The sequence below is a fragment of the Heloderma suspectum genome, chromosome 3 (genome assembly GCF_057233095.1).
Source record: "Heloderma suspectum isolate Gila_16-S chromosome 3, 16-S_ref, whole genome shotgun sequence".
In the NCBI taxonomy this organism is placed as follows: domain Eukaryota; kingdom Metazoa; phylum Chordata; class Lepidosauria; order Squamata; family Helodermatidae; genus Heloderma; species Heloderma suspectum.
The window spans coordinates 11,589,884-11,612,072 of record NC_139460.1 but is presented as its reverse complement, the minus strand read 5'-3'; the positions used below and the strand labels follow the sequence as shown (position 1 = coordinate 11,612,072).

Sequence of the window (22,189 nt, the reverse complement as noted above, 5' to 3'; positions counted from 1 at the left end):
GGCTAGTGTGACAACTGTGTCTGTTCCTAGAGATGTCTGATCTGGCTATGCACACTACATGGAGATGCCGTCAAAAAGTGTTCAGAAACTTCAGCTTGTCCAGAATGCTATGGCCAGACTGTTGACCAGGGCCAGTTCCATCACGCATGTGGCTCCCTTGTTACAACAGCTTCACTGGGTACTAGTTGGTTTCTGGACAGAGTTCAAAGTACTGGTTATGACCCATAAAGCCCTAAACAGATTGGGACCAGCCTACCTGAGAAACCGCTGTTGTGCCCAATGGCCTGGGACTCTTGGACATAATAATCGGGTTCCACACAAAACATAGGAGATGAGTAGTTTATTTTAGTGTCCCTTCCTTGCCGACAGCCTCAGGCAGACTCTCCCTTGCTTTGCCAGTCTAGAATAAATCCTGGGATGGATTCCCTGTAGTTAATCCAGGTCATTCAGAAATCTTGACCTGGCTCAAGGAATGGGCCGATCACCAAAACTACAACCACTTTCTTCCATACAAGCCTGCCCAGGTCTTAAGATCTTGGGAGAGACCCTTCCTTTGAGATCACAGCCTTCAGAGGCACATTTGGGGGTGACATGAAAGAGGACCTTTTTGGTGGTGGCTCCCTGGCTGTGCAACTCCCTGCTGAGGGAGGCTAGTTTTCTCCCCTTTCTGCTGTTCTTCTGCCAGCAGGCAAAGACTGCTTTATTCAAGAAGACCTTTGGCCTGTAAGTGGGTCTGTTGGGTTGGGTGCTGGGGTTTTCAAAAATTATTCTGTAAATGTTTTATTGTATTTATTTGTTTTGTTTAAATTATTGTTTTATTTGTTTTAACAAATTTTAATTGTCTCTGTAAGCCACCTTGAGTGCCACTGTTTTGGTAGAAAGGCAGGGTACAAATTAAATAAACAAACAAAAAATAAATATATAACTACATGGGACAGAAAGAACTTGTGACAAAAATTCAAATGATGGAGAAAGCAAGAGCAACCACTTTGCCCTTCCTACAGCAAACATGGGATTTGGACACATCCATTTTCTGACATGCCATGTCATTCCATCCTTAGATTAGGGATGTACAGACTGTGTAAAATCTGCTCCGTTTGTGTTTTGCGAATTTCCTTTCGTTCCATCATCCGCCCACAGACTGATGTGAATTTTTTTTTGTCATGCAGAAAAATACGGAAATAATTACATAAGTATTTACTTAAGTATTTACATAAGTACATAACATTTAGCGTATTGTCCCCCATTCCATTCAATGTTTCCTCAGCAGAAATGTACATATTTTTCTACAGATTTATATGCATAAATTTTGGGAAAGTAAAAAAAAAACAATCATCCAAAAGTCCATGGACTCTGCATGGCCTGAGGGGGGCGCTCCGCAGTGGATTCCTCAAGTCGGATTCTTAGAAATCTGAGCTCATTTTAATCCATCCCAAATGTCTCCAGCATCCCTACCCTAGATAACAGAAGAAATACCATGGATTCAGTTTTGAGATCATTCAGTACAGATAGTATTTCTGTCCATTCTGATGATTCAAAATACGCATATGTTTGTACGAATCTGAGTTGTCAAAGGTCTTAATGGCTACATGCATTTACATGAATGTTCTAGTTTCAATCACTTCATTAACATCTGGATATTTCCCAGATAGGCCCCCAAACATTTTGTAAATAAGCTTTTCATGTCACTTTAATTTGTTGGAAAGAAAATCTCTTAACTAACCTACTAATAATGCCACAATTGGATTTCAGCTCCCCCTTAGGAAACTGTGCTGGACTGGCGAGGGAACTATAAAGGAAAATGTTTAAATCATTCAAGGTTTAATAAGCAGAGTAGCAATATTAAGTGTTGTACATACACAGGGTTACAAATAATCCTTTATACAAGGAGACAGCAAAGGAGGAATGAAAAATTTTTTAATTTAAGTCCAGCAAATTAAACGGATTCAAGAAACAAAAAGGCTGTCTCTTCAGTTAACATTCTAGTAGATTCTTCTATAATTTTCTCAGCACTGAAAAAGCTTTTCTCAAACCTCTTTTGTCCTTACAATCCTTACATCAATTACCATGTTCTTTCAGCGTACATTTTGTGCCACCCCACGACTCTCCTAGATTGGAGAATATCCAAAAGATCTCAAGAATTAAGTCCATGAACTTAAGTTCATGATCCGTATTTAACTAGTCAATTTGTTTTTAAGCTCTTTGGATGGGTTTAGAAGGGGGGGGGAATCAGATGATTCGCCAAGGAAATACAAAGGGTGCCTTTGCACTTGGGATATATAAAAACTCACAGGAGGAATTCTACTGCCAGTTCAGGCTTCCTAACCCAAAGCAATGGATTTCCATGGAAATTCTGCTGGCTGAATACAACTTTTCCTTGTTCCATGTGCACTCACATTGTTCTTGACTTGCTCATGTGTTAGATTGTTATTTACTCCTTGGATATTGGTGCACATTTATTCCCACCACTGATCACACTGCACCTTGGGTTTTGGACTTTACTATCTATCTATCTATCTATCTATCTATCTATCTATCTATCTATCTATCTATCATCTATCTATCTATCATCTATCTATCTATCTATCTATCTATCTATCTATCTTTCATCAATTTAAATAATCCAGACAGGCAAGGATGCAATGGGAAGGTAGTAGACCTCAACTCTCTGAATAGCTCATCTACATCCTCAGGCTACAGAAGCTGAAAAAGAATTCAACCTGACCAGACAGTGTCCTGGTCGTAGCGGTAGGTGGCAGTATTGCAACTGAAAGTCTCCCCACAACCTGAGTTCGATCCCAGCAGAAGCTGGGTCCAGGGTAGCCGGCTCAGGTTGACTCAGCCTTCCATCCTTCCGAGGTCGGTGAAATGAGTACCCAGCTTGCTGGGGGAAAGGTAGTCATGAATGGGGAAGGCAATGGCAAACCACCCCGCTATAGTCTGCCATGAAAACGCCAGCGAAAGTGGTGTCCCTCTAGGAGTCAGCAATGACTCGGTGCTTGCACAGGAGGAACCTTTCCTGTCCTCTCCTCTCCTCTCCTCTCCTCTCCTCTCCTCTCCTCTCCTCTCCTCTCCTCTCCTCTCCTCTCCTTTCCTTTCCTGACTCTATACAATATAAATATCCAAATTGGCATGGATGCAGTTTAACCTATCTGCCTTTTGGCTTTTCAGTACATCTGCAAAATGTAGTGCAAATTGGTCACATGGGGCCATCCAGGGGTTCCATCCAAGTCATCATGAAGGAACCCCCTTCCTACTCTAAAGCTCCACTCGCTAACATTGTGCAGAAGTTTCTTTGCCACCAGCACCACCATAGAATAGACTCCAAAATGGGTGGTAGACTATATTCACTCATCTTTGCCATGATTCTTTTGATATTTCCACTCCAGTTGTTGACCCAGTCATTGCATTGCCCTCAGCTCCAGGAAATACCAAGGAGCCAAGATGGCTCTACCATGCGGCTGAGAATGTTTGGGGATGAACATATCAATGTTCATCCCTCATTATGCCATGTAGAGGCAAAGGCCTCAGGAGGACCACCAGCCAAATTTACAGGAAACACCAACATTTTCATTAATATTTATCACATAAGGCAGTGGAGTGTAGGGATGGCACGGGCACCTGTTTTGTCCTGGGAGTCCAGCAGACTGATCATGCCTGTGCCCCCCCTGAGCCATTCCCGCTGAGCCCCTGGCCCTGCTTGACCCCCACCCACCCCCACATGCTGTCAGCATTCAACTGGGCCCTGTCCTCAGGCTCCACAATTGTCAGGTTGCAAAAAAAAATGGTGATTGAAAAAATGCGCACATAGACTTATATGCAAAATGGCACCATGAATTGCCCATATATGCAAGACTACAGGTGTAAATAGCCCACCGACACCTGTAATCTTGTGTATATGAGCGATTCACAGTGCCATTTTATGTATAAGTCTATGTGCACATTTTTGCGATCACCACGTTTTTTCACAACATGATGATTGCAGTGCAGGAAGATGGGGCCTGGGTGAATGCAGGTGGCTGAGTGAGCGGGCTTAAGGCTTGAGCATGGGTCTGGGGGTGCATGAGTGGGGGCAGGGCTGGGTGGTTGCCTGGTGAACCCAGACTGGGGGGGGGGGCGTCCATCCCTAGTGGAGGGGAACCACCACAGTCCAGACTGCAGATCTAATCTGGACCACAGACATTTTCTATCCAGCCTGAAGAAGCGTTGGATCTATGTCATACAGCTATGAATGTTCACTTGTAAGTAAGTTCCATTGTGTTCAATGGGGCTTATTTAGGTAAATGTTCGTAGGATTGTAGCCTCTGTAATTTGTATGCATAGTCATTCCACACAATGTCACACTGTGTCGTGGTGTTTGTGTAGTCAACTCTTTATTTTTCATGAATCTCAAAGGTCAAATGGAGTTACTCAGTAATGAAGAGTATTCACTCTGCACTTATGAAGAGCATTTCTGAATGAAATCACAAATATGGTTTGGCATGAAACCGTGAAAAAGCTCCATTTTTGTATGAAATTGTCATTTTCAATTGGTAATTCCCTCCCTCTTCTGTGGAACTCTCTTCTCCTGGAGACTCACCAAAATCCTAACCAGAACAACTCTTGAAAGTATTGTAAAATTATTTGGGGGCTGGCTTTTGACTGCCATGGTTAAACTGGCTAGGGTGGCATTCATATACTAGTTACCATATTTGTATTAAACAAAAAATCAGACAATATTACTCAGTCCATGCCTTCTAAAGATTGAAATAGCTCTTTGTAAAGTCCTCCCTTTAATAACATTGAGATGTTTCTAGGTATGAGCTGTTGGGAGGCAAAAATACAATCATTTTGTCTTAACAACCTGTGAGGGTCCTTTGGGAGGAAAGGTCTATGCTAAGGGACATATACACCCCAATTAAATTATCTTTTGTCCCACTGGTTCTTTGCTCCAAATGGTCTGTCTCCCCATGAGATACGGAGCAATCTAATTCTGCTATTACTGTTAAATCCCACAAGATTGTCAGCAAAAATCTTTGAACAGTGAAGATAGTATTAAGACACCAAACTAAGAAGCCTAGTTTGCATTTCGATGGTAAACCTATGCCTAGGTAGAGGTCCACATGGTTCAATTTCTAGAGAAGGGACATTGAGAACAGGGATGTGACGAGTAGGGATGTCAGAGAAATCTGCCACGGATTCAAATGAGTCTGGATTCTTTGGAATCCGGCCTCTGGAATTTGTGGTGTGATGGCCCCACTTACCTCCTCTTCAGGAGGATTCCACGTGGAACAGCTCTTGGCCGTTTGCTTAACTGGAGCCATTTGCCTCTGCGCCTATCGCCATTAAAAAAAAAAATGGCGATCAGCAGGATGTGCCCATAGACTTATACACAAAATAAAGCTGTGAATCTTGAATATAAGTCTATGGACACATAGACTTATACACAAGATTCATGGCTCTATTTTGCATATAAGTCTATGGGCACATCGTGCCGATGGCCATTTTTTTAAGCAACATGGCGATCAGCACGGAGGCGAACGGGTCCAGGACAGACCAGGTAAGCGACCCTCAAGCTGGGCAGCTCTGCAGAATCCTCGCGGGGCAGAGCCGCACCAGAGGATTCCAGGGGCGGGGAGGAATGGATTGCCTCCTCCCCTCGGGCAGATTCCCCACCAGAACGGATGGTGGGGAATCTCTACACCCCTAGTCACAAGCATCTGCCTGGGTCTGGGAGTCTGGCAGATTCACCCATGTCTGCTCCCCCAGACCCAGCTCACTGAGCCATGGCAGCCACCAGAGTCCCCATTGCTTCATGCCAACTGCTCAGTCCTCTCCTCCTTGCAAGAAGGAGAGGGGCAAGCAGTGGGCACGCGGCGATGAGGACTGTGGTGGCCACTGGCTCTGAAGCCCTCTGGGTCTCCTTCCTTGCAAGGAATCCCCATCACTGTATGCCAACCGCTCACCATCCTCTCTTCCTTGCAAGGATGAGAGCGGCAAGCAGTTGATGCATGGTGACAGGGACTCCGGCAGCTGCCAGCTCTGAAGCCCTTGTGGTCTCCTCCCTTGCACCACTGGGCAGCCGCACACGGATCTGAAGGTAGTACCCAGTTCAAGTCCTGGCAGCCCTTGATGGGACCAAACCATGATAAAGAGCTCTTCATGGCATTTTAGTAATATATGGAACAGGTCTCATTCAAGGCCACCAAAGATTCATTATGCTAGCATAAACTCATACTGGTGCAACATCATTAGTGCTCGCACCATGCCATCATTGGCTATGACCCTAGGATTAAAGTTTGTGGAAGTTCTTTAAGGAGACCATAGGAAGAGCCATTCTGGATCAGACCAAGGGTCCATCTAATCCAGCATGCTGCTCACACAGTGGCCAACAGTTGCCCATGGAAAACCCACAAGCAGAACATGAGTGCAACGGCACCCTCCCGCCCATGTTCCCCAGCAACTGGTATACATAGGCATACTCCCTCTGATACTGGAGATAGCACAGAGCCACCAGGACTAGTAGCCATTGATAGCCTTCTCCTCCAAGAATTTGTCTATGCCCCTTTTAAAGCCATCCAAAGTGGCGGCCATCACTGAGTCTTGTGGCAGTAAATTCCATAGTTTGACTATGTACTGCATGAAGATGTACTTCCATTTATCTGCCCTGAATCTCCCACCAATCAGTTTCATGGGATGACCTCAGGTTCTAGTATTATCAGCAGCAGAGAAATGTCTCTTTATCCACTTTCTCCATACCATGCATAATTTTGTACGCCTATATCCTGTCTCCTCTTACTTGCCATTTTTCTAAGGTAAACAGTCCTTTCTTCATAGGGGAGTACCTCCAGACCCTTGATCATTTTAGATGCCTCTTTCTGCACTCTGAAGCCACTGGCTATCAGGCATCATAAGAAATCAACATATTAGCATTACAGATGGGAGGCATGTGTCCATTGGATCTTACCCAATTCCCAAGGTTAAATCACTGCCTATGAAACACTACTGTCTCTCAAAGAAAAGAGAAGCACCAAAGGTCACCAGTCTCAAAGTCAATTTGCTAATGCCCCAAAGTATTCAGTGCTCCAGTTCACTGGTGGTTATGTTTACCTTTGTGAAGTAGATTTAACTCTTTTTGGATCTGAATTACATGAACATGAAGGGTCACCTTTGTTGCATTCCTGCTTGACTGCTCTGTAACTGTAAGGATGGAAGGACATTAAGTTGGACTCTGACACATGGTAGAATCTGTGTGGGGGGAATTAAATTTACTGGCCGAACCATGCTTAGAGTGAGGGTGAGGTGAACAGACCCTTTGACACAATCAGTTATTCTGAGATAATACCTTGATGCTCACTTCAGCCTCTCACTCTGTTAGATGTTATACTGCAAGAGCTCTGAGCAGAGCCGCATCCAGCACTGGGGCATGAGGGGAATTTGTTTAGTCCAAATGTTTATATGAATTTACCTAATGCTCACCTCCTACACCAAGAAGTGAACGTGAAGTACTAGTTCCCCTCTACTCAGCACTGGTTAGGCCTCATCTTGAGAACTGTGTCCAGTTCCAGGCACCGCACTTAAAGAAGGATGCAGACAAACTGGAGAGGGTTCAGAGGAGGGCAACAAAGATGATCAGGGGACTGGAAACAAAGTTCAGTGAGGAGAGACTGAAAGAACTGGGCATGTTTAGCCTTGAGAGGAGAAGACTGAGGGGAGATCTGATAGTGCTCTTCAAGTACCTGTAACATTGTCCCAGAGAGGAAGGCCAGGATCTCTTCTTCTTCATCCCAGAGTACAGGCAGGACACGGAATAATGGGCTCAAGTTCCAGGAAGCCAGATTCTGGCTGAACATCAGGAAAAACTTCCTGACTGTTAGAGCAATGTGACAATGGAACCAGTTCGCTAGGGAGGTGGTGGGCTCTCCCACACTGGAGGCACCCAAGACAAGGCTGGACAGACCCCTGTCAGGGATGCTCTGACTTGGATTCCTGCATTGAGCAGGGGTTGGACTCGATGGTCTTGTAGGCCCCTTCAAGCCCTACTGTTCTACGATTCTACGATTCTATGAAATACACTCGCACACCAACATTCTCATTTCATAGAATTTTGTGCTACAGTTCTCCACTCAAAAATGCATACATGAGAGTAAAGTGCACCTTAGCTTTACCATGGCTAACAAATTAGGCACTGCCAGACCAGCCATTAGCTATTTTTCAGTCCTTACAGGTAGGGATGGATGAAGCCACACACACACGCCCGCCGTCGTTTGGGTCCTCCAGGCACCCGCCGAGCCACTGACGTAACTCGCGTGCCCCCAGACCTAAGCTCACACTCCCCTCCACTTGCACCACAATGGCCCATTTACATCTTGCTTATATCAGCCATTCATGGTGCCATTTTGCCAAAGACTAGTGTGTGCACCTTCGCAATCACTATTTTCTTCCGCAAAATGGTGCTCATGGCACTCACAGACAAGTCCAGGGTGAGTGAAGGCAGCTCGGAGAGCATGGGGGGAGGTCCTTGAGTGGGGGCAGAGGCTTGGTGGGTGTGGCTCGGGGCCACTGGCGGGCGGTAGTCCGCTGGACTCCCAGACCTAATCAGGTGGCCGTGCCATCCCTGCTCACAAGACCTGACAAATCTATTCAACTGTGCAACTGAAAGGGGCACATGTGTGAACAGTTTGCTTCCCTTCTTATCAATAGCCGATCGCTAAATCTCACCTTACTCACACCTTCCCCCAAACCCCATTGAAAGGAGAGAGACAGAGATGACTCCCTTATTTCACATCTTGTGCTTTGCATGCTTTGTTCTGTCTCCTCTGTGTCTCTCAGGGGACTGGAAACAAAGCCCTATGAAGAGAGACTGAAAGAACTGGGCATGTTTAGCCTTGAGAAGAGAAGACTGAGGGGAGATATGATAGCACTCTTCAAGTACTTGAAAGGTTGTCACAGAGAGGAAGGCCAGGGTATCTTCTCGATCATCCCAGAGTGCAGGACACGGAATAATGGGCTCAAGTTACAGAAAGCCAGGTTCCAGCTGAACATCAGGAAAAACTTCCTGACTGTAAGAGCAATACGACAATGGAACCAATTACCTGGGGAGGTGGTGGGCTCTCCCACACTGGAGGCCTTCAAGACGAGGCTGGACAGCCATCTGTCAGGGATGCTCTGACTTGGATTCCTGCATTGAGCAGGGGGTTGGACTCGATGGCCTTGTAGGCCCCTTCCAACCCTACTATTCTATGATTCTATGATTCTCTGTGTTGAGGTGAGTAAAATTGGACAAAGCACTAAACATTGGGTTTTATCTGCTGCCTTGTATTGCATTGTAACTGTAGCTGAACCAACGCTTTCATTGATTTTTGCAGGCGTTCCCTGCAGATAACCTGTATCCTGTCTGCCATTTGCTCTGCAGTTTAAACTGAGCCAACAGATTTAACGATGTATTTTTTTTTCTCCCTGTTCCTTAATATTTCCCAAATTCTCATCTTTTTTTCCCAGTCAATAGGTTGGAGCATGTTTCGTTCTGAAGACACATTCTGTTGTGCCTTTTTATCCTTAGTTCCAAGGTGCCTTATTCAGTTTTGTAGGGCTGTTTCTCATGCTGTATTTTATCAGCATGGTTCTTAAAAATATGGGGCAAGACCCAGACTTAGTCTTACATAGGGCAGACCCTTTGAAATCAATGGAACATAAGCCTCCTCAAGCCTCCTCAAGCCAGCTACACCAGCTCCTTCTTTTGCTGATCCCTGAGCCCCAAAAGGTACTTTTAGAAGGTACTAAAGCCATGATTTTCATGAACCTTCGAAGCAGTGTTTGTGTGTGTGTGTGTGTGTGTGTGTGTGATGGTAGTGGGGGGATTCACTTAACATACATGCAATATCATTAACGCTGAAGGAGTTGCACTGGTTTCCAGCTGTTTTCCGGGCCAAATTCAAGGTGTTGGTTTTGACCTTTAAAACCTTATATGGTTCCGGCCCAGCCTATCTTAAGGAGCACCTCCAGCAGCACCAGAAAGGCCGCTTAACAAGATCAGCCTCGGACGGCCTTCTCTCTGTCCCATCAGCCAGGACAGCTAGACTGGTGGGGATGAGGGAGAGGGCCTTTTCTGTGGTGGCCCCCACTCTGTGGAACTCCATCCCTAGGGAACTCCGTCATGCCCCCTCTTTAATGAGCTTCCGCCGTGCATTAAAAACGTGGTTGTTCAGCCAGGCATTTGGGGTGGGTTAGGGTATTTTAGAAAATGTTTTTATTGTAGAATTTTATTGTTTTAAACTGTTTTATTGTACGTTGTACATCGCCCAGAGTGGCTGGGTGACCAGCCAGATGGGCGATTAATAAATTTAATAATAAATAAATAAATAAATTATTCTTCATTCCCTATAAAGCACTTAATTTTTTTTCTGAATGCAGTACAGAGATTAAAAGATAAAATAGTTCCTGCCCACTGGTTCACAATCAAAGATATATTTTGGTAAATTTGTATCAAAAACTGAACTGAAATTCTCACTCATCTGCACCAGCCAAATTAAATAGGCCTAGCTATTCCCAGCACAGTGAGGACACTGTTGTACCTGTCTGTCATACAGCTGTTAAAGATGAGGAGTCTGTCAGAAAAAAAATGAGGCAGAAACTAGGGATGTATAGACTGTGTAAAATCTGCTCCGTCTGTGTTTTGTGGATTGTCAGTTGCCTTCTGTTCCATCATCCATCCACAGATGGATGCGAATATTATTTTTTTTCATCATGCAGAAAAATATGCAAATAATTACGTAAATATATATGTAAGTATTTACATAATTTACCTTAGTACGTAACATTTAGCGTATTGTTCCCCATTCCATTCGATGTTTCCTCAGCAGAAACTTATGTATTTTCCTCCAAATTTATATGCGTAAATTTGGAGAAAGTAAAATAATAATAATAATAAAAATCCAACAGTCCACGGACTCCACGCGACCTGAGGGGGTCACTCCGCAGTGGATTCAGCAGGTCAGATTCTTAGAAATCCAAGCTCCTTTTTGTCCGTCTTGAATTTCTCCAGCATCCCTTGCAGAAACCCTAATTCAGCACCACAACTATGGCTGAATACACAGGGATTTAAACCTAAAACCTAAGCACTCAAACTCCTGGGCCTGGATGAATGGCTCTGTCGGTCTTGGCTTCTCCAACATGTGAAGTTTTGAAATACGAAGTTCTTTTTGTCTTGAATGTGAAGAGCTCCATGAATCGTGGTAAATTCTTATCAAAAACAAACTGAAATGGAATTCTCACCCATCCCTAAATGGGTGCTTCAGGAAGGACAGCTCCTAGCACTACCAATCAAAAGATATCTACCTATTTATCTAAAATTTTCATTCATTAATTAGTTAAATGAATGGCGGCTGCTGCCACCATCATTACACACAATGGCAGCTTGTCAGGGCAGCGGGAGGCTGCTTAATTATCAGGCACCCCAATGGATCATCTTGCGCCCCCCCCAGGTGCATGCACCCCACTTTGGAGACTACTGCTCTAGCCAAATAATGTTCAGACAGTCTTCCCCTCTCCAGTAAGACCACCTCTCTCAAAATGAGCAAACAGAGGCTGACTCACAGCAAAGCTCCCTCCCTCCTCCTCCTCCATCTTCTCTCCCCTTCTGGTGGCCGGATCTCTCTCAAATTGATACATTTGGTGCCTCCACATCCTCTCACCTCCTCCCTCCCTCCTCCTCCTGCCCTTCTGCATGACCTTTCAGAAGTTGATACATTTTGGAGACAGCCTCTCTGGGCTGCCCAGAAGGCATAAGAAGAGCTACAAATCTCCAAGGTGGATGAGGTGCCTTGAGGAGCAGATGCTTCGCTTTGGGGTGCCTCAGTGCTGGTCTGATCCACTTCATATCACAACAAGGCACCTCTGAATCAGCCCACCTTGCCTCATTATTTGGGCTTTGGACCAAAGCGGTGCACAGCCTTAGTGTTTTTGAGCTTCTCTAATCACAGCTAGCCTCCCAGGCTGCCTGCACTTCCTGATCTGAAAAAGCCCAAAGGGAGGAATTAGCTCATTATGCCCTCTACTAGGCTTCAGTTGAAGTGTAGGGAGCTGAGGAGGCTACAGGCTGCCAGAGAGATGATTGTACAATGTAAGACAGGACACTTGTGCTCATTCCTGAGCCACCTCCTAAGTACGGTAAGCCCAAGAAACCCAAACCCAACCCTTGAGAATGTCTCCAAACTTTCTTCAGCATTGAATTTCTTTTCGAAAGCAATTTCGCTTCTGTCAAATTGAATGAGAATGGATGGAAGAAAGTGGGAGAACTTTTCAGCACAGCATTACATGGAACAGCTGGTCTCTGGTGTTTAGCACTTTGGCCCTCTGGTGGAGAACCATGGGAAAGGCCTGAAATGCAGTGCTTTGCAGGGCTTCGGTATTTTCTGCTCCCAGGCTTGTCCCACCTCCAGAGTTCGATCCCATTGGCCAGCTTTTTCAAGGAACAGCATAAGAGGCCTGAAGACAGCTGAGAACATCACTTGGCTAACAACAGTTCTTATCTGTTGCTCCTGACATGCTGATCATCTTTTCTTCTCAGAGCCTAACTTTTGGTTTGATCCGCAGACCAACTCTAACCTGCGTTTCTTCTTGGTGATTCTTCACAGTCTACTTTTGATCTACTTTTTGATCTTCTGGCTTGGCCCTTGGACTGTTCCAACATCCTGTGTCTCATGCTTCCCACGTGCTCCTTCCTCAGGTGCTGGCCATTCTTTCATGCTACCACAGCCCAGCATGACATAATGGGTTCCGTTCCATGCACTTTCTGTGGGACTGGATTGAGATCATTTGCCCTGATCGAGAGTTCTGAGTGTGTTCAGATGTCTTACACATGAAGACTTCCACACATACCTCAAGGGAGGAACCCTATCCACATGCACAAAGCAATGCATGCATGGATCATGGCCATGAATTGAAATAGTGAGTATCTCCACGTGCTCATATGAATTCCCCAGACTGGGGCAATAGTTTGCAAACTGAAAAGGCCATCCCTACCCTCAGAAACTCTCCTAATTAGAGTCTACATTTTTTTATTTATTTATTTATTTATTTCTATCCTGCCCTATATTATTAAGATCTCAGCATGGTGTACAGATAAAATCAATGTAAACAGTATAAAACAATAAATAATTTAAACACCTAAAAGCATATTAAACTATTAAACAAGCTAAAGCCAGTTAAAATCTAAAACAATAAAAGAGTTAAAATCAATGTGCTAGGGAATGCATTTAGCCCTCAAAAGCCTTGGTAAAAAGCCACATTTTTACTTGGTGCTGAAATGAGACCAATGTCTGTGCCAATCGGGCCTCCAAGGGGAGGGCATTCTACAACTGGGGTGCCACAGCAGAGAAGGCCCTATGCCATATTCTGTTTCTTCCCCACTACCACCATGCTGGGCTGCTGCAATTGTTATTATAATAAACATTAGCTACAGCTTTATCTACCAAGAATGGGAATCAGTGTTGCTATATTCATGGGTAAGGAGAAATGTAAGGTGAAATACATTTATTATTTGGCACCTCACAGCTCAGGAAACAGTCGTTAGGAATGATTCAACATTTATACAGTGAGAGAAAATCTTTGACTTTAGCAGTAGCTAAAATTAACAACTAATAGATCTTCTGCCAACCTCCACATTATCAGAAGTCTCTGAATGCCTGTAGCACCTACATCCGTCTTTAAACAGCTTTCTTCCAGCTCTCACTCTTAGTGGTGATGCCTACTGGGAGAGAGAATAAATAAATCAGCTAGGTTCATTCTTCTGCTATAACAACCTAGGCACTGCCAGTCCAATGGCACCATGGAAAGGGGGCAGAAAGGGGGCTTTCTACAGGTGGCTGTACAAACCAATAACTGCTACAGTCAGTCATAGGCTTCTGACTAGGAATGGGTAAATCTGTCAGTTTGTCTTCCTCCTGTGCTTGATTTCTTTTCTTTTCTTTTCAAAATCCCAAATACTTTCCATCTCATTTATGAAAGAAGTTGCAAATGTTGGTAAGTTCTTACCCCCAAACCCAAACTGGATTAAATTCTCTCCCATCCCTACCTCTAACCAAGTGGATGTCTTATCTGTAGGTTTCTAAGTGAACCGGTCTTATCATATTTCACAGTGAAGCCATCAGAGTTTAATGGCAGAAAAATGAAACAGAAAGTTAACAAGGTGGTAAATGGTGGCAATGATTGGGGACCTTTAATTATATGTGACACAGCCACCCAGGCAAGCAAACCATGAGTGGGAAGAACCTTTGAAGGGCACAGTTGAAAAGTGAGTGAAAAATGCACTTACCTGTGCTGCAGGCCCTGAATGATGCAAAGAGTCAGGAGACATGGTACCATCCCCAAGTGTCAACGAGGTTTCTTTCTGGAGGGAAACCGAAATATTAAAAGGCTTGTCTATTGCACCAGAGCTGCTAATGAGGCAATTACAGCTATTAAAAATTGACAAAGCATCAGTTCTCAGATGAATTCCATCCCATAATTTGGAGAGAAGTTGTGACAAAAAGAAGACCTAAAAAGGGCCTTTGGCAAAGATTTTTGATGGCACACTGAAGATGTGGAGGAGCTGATAATGGAGTTTCTGCAGTAACATGGGAGCAGGCTGTGGCTATCTAAGCTATAGGCCTCAAGATGGGAGATTTTTATTGTTGTTTATTCAGTCAGTCACTTCCGACTCTTCGTGACTTCATGGACCAGCCCATGCCAGAGCTTCCTGTCGGCTGTCGCCACCCCCAGCTCCTCCAAGGTCAAGCCCGTCACCTCCAGAATATCATCCATCCATCTTGCCCTTGGTCGGCCCCTCTTCCTTTTGCCTTCCACTTTCCCTAGCATCAGCATCTTCTCCAGGGTATCCTGTCTTCTCATGATGTGGCCAAAGTACTTCAGATGGGAGATGCAAGGCAAATATTCAAACTGGCTTCGGGCGCAATCCTACCAGGGTAGACAGCCACCTCCGATCTCAGAGGCAACCACGTATCCAGTGCAGGGCAGGAGAAGTGTGGAGGGGATCATCCCCTCCACACTTCAGCTGCCCTGCATTGTGCCTGTGGGAAGGAGTGGGAGAAGCGGCTGCCGGACGACACGTTGGATGTGTCGTACCAGCATTTCCTCCTTCCCCACCCCAGAATGCCAACAAGAACACCCTGTTTTGGCCACTCCATGGTCCTCTTCTGATCGTGGAGCATAGGGCTATTCCATGCTGCCTGCAAGGCAGTGCAGGATGGGGGTAAGATCAATTCTCAGGGAACCAACTTCAGCGCACCGGCTCCTAGGTCAGTTCCCAGAAACCAACGTATCCTATGGCCATCTAGCCACTGACTAGTGGCCATAGGATTGCTCCCTTAGATCTTATTGCTTCTTCCAAGGGATTCTGGGAATTTTAGTTCTGTACAGATAATACAAGCATTTTTTTTATTCCCGAACTGCATTTCAAAATTCAGAAAGGTGTTGATAGCACTGTATAACAGGGTTCCATTTTCTGTGCAGTTTTGAGAGATACGAATTTGATAAGTTCACATTAAAATGCCAACAGAACTCATTTCTCACCCATCACTAGATAGATACAGAGCCCATGACGCACTTACTTCTCACACCATTATCACTCCATCCCAAAGGAAGTATGCATCTTGGAGTACGCGTGGACAAATCTATCCATTTCAGTTTCTCTCTCTCTCTCTCTTTTCATTTTTCTAATCTTAAATGCAGTTCATCTCAATCTCTGAGAATTTCTCCAGTCATAATTTAAGTTCATCCTGAATTTTTTTGCTTAAAAAGTTTTGCATGAAAATTTGCGAGCATTTTTGTGTGCATTTCTCATAGAACATGCATTTTTGCATGCATTTTACCTAATATAGACACTTTTGCAAGGCATTTTCCTAATATAATGCATTTTAAAGCATCATAATACATGCATCTTTGTATTAGGGATGTACAGACTGTGTAAAATCCACTCCATCTGTGTTTTGTGGATGGTCAGGTGCCTTTTGTTCCATTGTCCACCCACAGACGAATGCAAATATTCTTTTCATCATGCCAAAAAATGCGTAAATAATTGCATGAGTATTTCCTTAAGTATTTGCCTAATTTACCTTAGTACATAACATTTAGTGTATTGTCCCCCATTCCATTCAACATTTCCTCAGCAGAAATGTACATATTTTCCTAGAAATTTATATATGTAAATTTTGGGAAAGTAAAAAAAAAAAATCCAGAATTGCACAGACTCCATGCGGCTTGCAGGGGTCGCTCCACAGCGGATTCTACAGGGTGGATTCTTAGAAATCTGAACTCATTTTAGTCCATGTCCATCTCAAATTTCTCCAGCATCCCTACTTTGTATACATGTTTTTGATTGGAGAATTCCATTGCAAAATTTAGAAATGGGTGAATTTCAAAGGATAACTGAGTTTAGGTCTGCATAGCAGTTCAATAGTGTGAAAAGAATTTCTCCCCCATCCCTGTTTCATTAGTCAACCCTACATGATTTTGCAGCTTTTGCTTTTGTAGGTATAAATTGAAGTAAGTAGTTGGGGCAGTGGGGATTTGGACACCTAGCCCAGGTACAACCTGTTATGAAAACACAGTGGGATAATCCCATTGCATGATGCCCAGCCCTCCTTTAGAAAGGCTGGGATGCAATGCTGATAAATGAAATGTGATTGTTCTGAATGTATAGTTTCACATTGGGTATGGACCCAAGAAGTGTTGATAACCCATTGACATAGAATGGAAAGGTGTGGGCCTTGTGCTTGTGAAATCAGCACCTCCTGAACTGCTTTGGTTGAAACTGGGAGATGGCCACACCCTCCAATCAAAATACAAACACACATGCACATAAACAGAACTGAGCATTGCAAGGCGAAAGGGACAGGCACACACCTCTCCTGGTTACTGCCTCCCTGGCGAAACATGCTTTAAACTTTAACAAGCATTGGGTGTTCTCCAAAGTCACACATAATAATGCACAGGTAACCATCTCAATGTATTGCATCTCAGTAGGCTGAACTACAGGAACAACTTCAGACTGCAAATCATGTAGACATTTAAACTGGAAATAAATATTAGTAATAAATAACATGCTCCATTAGTGAGAGAGCTTTTATGCCATTTCTTTTTCTTTTTCTTTTTCCTTCCTTCCTTCTTTCCTTTCTTTTTATCCCACTTATCTTTCCCCAGCCAAGGGGGATAAGGGCAGGATTGCATTGTAAATTCCAAGCAGTCAGTCTTTCCTTTCATGACACTTTTGCTATTCCTCTAATTTCAAGCACCTTCTTGGGCAGGGAGCAGTAAAAGCTGCATCGAGCTCCTTTTTTTTTTTGCATCCATTAGCAGCTGAGTCAGATTTTAGCTCCCTGCCTGTACCTATCCTATATTTCATGTCAATCGGGGTGGGGAAGCACAAGCAATGAGTTAAAATCTGAGTCAGATGTTGATGGAGGCCGAGGGATAGGGGTGAACGAAAGTCACTTACCTTTTCTCGCAGCTTTTTCGCGGTGGGGGGGAATGCTTTGCTGCTCCCCCCGCGAAGTTCAGGCCGGGGGGGGAGGCTTCCCGCCTCGCCTGGCCGAAATTCAGGCCGGGGGGGAGGCTTCCCGCCTCGCCCGGCCGAAATTCAGGCCGGGGAGGAGGCTTCCCGCCTCGCCCGGCCGCGAAAACGAAAGTAAAAAAAAAAAACAAAAAACGTCCCCTGATAGGCTGCGTGACGATTCACATAGCCTATCATGGCTAGATCTGGAAAGTCAGCCGTGATAGGCTACGTGAATCGTCACGTAGCCTATCACGGGTGACTTTAAAAAAAAAAAAAAGCACGTACGCGAATGGCGGCCCCCATAGGGAGCCGCCATTCGCGTTCCTTATTTAGTTGCTGTAGTCTACGTCAATGTTTACGTAGACTACGGTGAAAATAAGGGCAACGCAAATAGCGTTGCCCTTATTTTCGCCGTAGTCTATGTAAACATTGACGTAGACTACAGCGACCAAATAAGGAAGGGGAATGGCGGCTCCCTATGGGGGCCGCCATTATCCGTACACACTTTTTTTTTTTTTTTTTAAAGTCACCCGTGATAGGCTACGTGACGATTCACGTAGCCTATCACGGCTGGCTTTGCAAATCTTGCCGTGATAGGCTACGTGAATCGTCACGTAGCCTATCAGGGGACTTTTTTTTTTTTCTTTAATTGCAATGGCGGGGGCGGCAGCCGGTCGAAAGACCGGCTGCCGCTCCCGCCCCGCTCGAACACCGGACAAACCGCCAGCCGGACCCGCCGCCGGGAGGGACATTCAGGGAAGGTAAGTCCCGTCCCGGGGGGGGGCGGGGGGGCGGAGGATTTCTCCCCGAAACTTGTTCGGGGGGCCGAACACGTTGGCGCTCGGCCCCCCAAAGTTTCGGGGAGAAATTCTCCGCCATCCCTGCCGAGGGATGTGCAAATCAACAAAACTTCAGCTTGTCAAAATTCTCCAAATTCCATCTCGAAACTCATTCTAGCTAGGGCCCATATCAGAGTGAGAGCTTTGGGTTTTTTAAATTTTATTTTCATATAAAAATCCATGCATATTTTCATGCATATTTTTAGAAATGTCAGTTGTCAGCATCTTTGGAATCTTCACTTTCTTCTCCCATTGATTAAAGAGTATTTGTATGCATTTTTCAAAAGTATGCATTTTTTTCCATGCACATTTTTCAAATGTACCCATGCTGTCAAACACTCTTTTCTTTTTTTGCATTGCAAGCTTGGAAAAGTTCAGACTTCAGCCACAGATTGTGTCTGAGTCTGTGTTCAATCCGGAAGGTACAAACTGGGTAAATCCTGATCAAAAGCGAACTGAAATGAATTTCTCATACATCCCTATGGAGGCCTGTAAAACTGTGATCTGCAAAACTGAACGTAGACATTGACTTCTCCAATTAGGAAATTGGAGGGGAAAAACCTGCCAGGAAAAAAAAAGACGTTATCTGTCATGGCTGGTTTTGTGATATATTTGCTTTTCTCACAGCCTTCAACTTCTGCACCTGTAAAATCTGAGTATTTTGTGTGTCTAGAGGCTCAGCTGTGGGTTTGTACTTGTTTATAGGGATGTTAGAACTCACCCTAGTTCTGGTTCTCCAGGCACCCACCGAAGCAGTGCCCCGCTCTCATCCCTCTGAACCTGCGCTCGAGCAACCCACGAGTTTAGTGAATTCCTCAGTGCTCACCATGAACCCATTCAGCGAGTGCTGCCATTTTCATGCCTTTGGTTTTTGCGTAAAACAGGAAGTTAAAAAAATTCGCATTTTCAAATATGCGCAATTTGGAGCCGGGAAAGCAAAATAAGCGCAATATTAGAGGGATTATACCTCTAATATTGCACATATTTAGCTTTCCCAGCTCTAAACTGTGCATATTTGAATATGCACATTTTTTTAATTTCCTGTTTTACGCAGAAATCAAAGGTGAGAATATGGCGGCACTCACCGAACGGGTTTGCAGTGAGTACTGGGGAGCACAAGTGGGCATGAGTGGGAGGGGAGAACGAGGACAGCCATGGCGGCTGCCCAACCATGCCTAGCTTTGATGCTGGCCCACCTAACACATGAGGGGATGGGAGAATGGAATTGTGAGATCAGTAATAGCAGTGGTGCATAATGCACAACCCATGCACCACATTCAGACCCCGGCAGGTTTTGAGGGGGCTCTGCTTCCACCCCTTCCCCCACTGAATTTGCTGCTGCACTGGCAGCAGTATTGAAAAAATAAATGTGGCAATTTTAAAGGAAAACAAGGCATCTGGAGAGTGCATGCACTGTTTGGAAGTGGAATCATGCTCCCAGAAATCTCCCTAGAGCACAATCATACTTGTGAAAAAAACATACATGCTTCCCATGTGCCCTGTTTCCTTCTAATATTGCTGGGTTCCATTTGCACAGACTTTCTTAGTGGAGTGAATCAGTCCGACTTTGTCTATGGAGGAAATTTGTGCAAATTAGGACATTTGCACAAATTTGGAGGATTTGCGCAAAATCTCCCATTTGAGCGCTGCTCAATTTGCACAAGTTTCCCAATAACGCAAAGCGAGCAACGATTGCAATGTGAACAAAAATCGGGCACGACATGAGCAGTGAGGTGATGTCCGGAGAATCCTAGCAATCTCAAACATCACTCATTCACTAATCCTTAGCTGGTGGTCCTTTGGCTAACATTGATAACTTTTTCAGAGTTTCTTGCTTTTGCTCCTTAATCACAGCACCTTAATCAGCATCCATTTGTAGGTGGGAATACTTCATCCTGATTTAAGCAGATCAAGCTGCTGTTAAAGACACAGAAGCAGGCTGAGGTATTTTTGTGATCAGTTGGCAACCTATATCTGGCCAATGCCAGGGGCCAGGATGAACTTCCCCTTGCTAGTGATCTTGTTACTGAAAGCAAGAAAGGAAAGGGACCAGAATGTGAGTGGCTGGTCCAAGGTCATTCAGCGAGGTGAATGGAGATTTGAACCAGGGTCAAGGGGTCTATCCATTATGCCACACTGAGGACCAACAGCTACCATTGACATGAAGAAGCAACAGGGCAGGGAAGCTCCCTAGGCACTGGCACTGTGTTACAAGGGATGGATGGACTCACCTCCATCCAGGGATGCTGGTTGCTCACTGAGAAGCTGTCATGGCTCACTCATCATGTTGTGTGAGCCCCTGGACAGCTCGGCAAGTAACCAGCAAGCACTGCAGGGCTGTCCGCTCCTTCCCCAAGCTGCCATAGTTATGCAAAATGGTGTCTTGAGTCTTACAGGGCATTTATGCCTGTAATGATGCATAGATGGCCCCTTTACAGCTGCAGTCTATGCAATGTTAGTTTTGGGGAAAGACCCAAGATGCCATTTTGTGTAACAATGGCAGCTCAGGGAAGGAGTGGGTGGCTGACCCCATTTTTCAGACCATGCAGCGCTCTGCAAACAGGTCTGGTAAGTGCCGCGCAGTCCATGAATAGGAGACTGGGGAGCCAAGCAGAGGGGATTCCATCGGACTCCACCCCCCATATCTGGTGCTCGCAGCTTCCCTATTTGTACATATTGTGCTGGAAACTTAACAGGAGGAAGAGGCTGGTTGTGTGGTTAAAGTAGTGTACTTCTTGAAACTAGGGATACCAAGTTAGGGTTTTTAAAATAGCTGATCTATGGGTAGATGAGGCACCCAATGAGGTGAGGTTGAGGAATGAACATTAGGGGCAGGGGCAGTATGTGTGGGCCTATCCCTGTCCCCACTTTGAACCCTCATGAATTCTTTGGAACACATGAATTGCTGCAGGGAACTCCCTAATATTCCCCATTCAAGCTCGGGACAATAGGGGAGCCTGGTGGTTTTGGTGGCTTAGTGGTTAAGACGCTGAACTGCAGACGGGAAGGTCGGCAGGTCAGCAGTTCGAGACCCGAGTACTGCATGACGGAGTGAGCTCCCGTCTTCAGTTCCAGCTTCTGCCAACCTAGCAGTTCGAAAGCAAGAAATTGCAAGTAGATAAATAGGTACCGCCTTGGCAGGAAAGGTAACAGCGTTCCGTGCACCTCGGTGTTCAGTCATGCCGTCCACATGACCACGGAAGCGTCTTTGGACAGCACTGGCTCTTCGGCTTAGAAACGGGGATGAGCACCGCACCCTAGAGTCGGACACGACTGGTTGGGGACACCTTTACCTTTTTATATGTTTTTTAGCTGGTTAGTGACAGAGTCTGTTGAGTTTTGGCAGATCAGATGGTGGATTGAAGTGTTTCAGGATGCAGGTCCATAGAAATAAAATTGACATGACTGGGCATGTTTATCCTTGAGAAGAGAAGACTGAGAAGAGATATGAGAGCGCTCTTCAAGTTCCTCAAAGGTTGTCACTGGGAGGAAGGCCAGGATCTCTTCTTGATCATCCCAGAGTGCAGGACATGGAATAATGGGCTCAAGTTACAGGAAGCCAGATTCCAGCTGAACATCAGGGAAAACGTCCTGACTGTTAGAGCAATATGACAATGGAACCAATTGCCTAGGGAGGTAGTGGGCTCTCCCACACTGGAGGTATTCAAGATGAGGCTGGACAGCCATCTGTCAGGGATGGTCTGACTTGGATTCCTGAATTAAGCAGGTGGTTGGACTTAGTGGTCTTATAGGCCCCTTCCAACCCTACTATTCTATGATTCTATGACACCCCTGGCTCAAAATTCAATGGAGTTCTGAA

General features: G+C 45.0%; 1 long non-coding RNA gene across 1 annotated transcript; it reads right to left on the bottom strand.

Annotated features, from left to right (window-relative positions):
• Positions 1-326: 326 nt before the first annotated feature.
• LOC146349349 (uncharacterized) lies at positions 327-17,664 on the bottom strand. Its single transcript, XR_014788794.1, has 4 exons — positions 17,474-17,664; positions 14,294-14,368; positions 13,637-13,729; positions 327-1,456 (listed from the first exon to the last, which is right to left on the bottom strand). It is a non-coding gene; the product is annotated as an uncharacterized LOC146349349 (long non-coding RNA).
• Between the last annotated feature and the right edge of the window lie 4,525 nt (positions 17,665-22,189).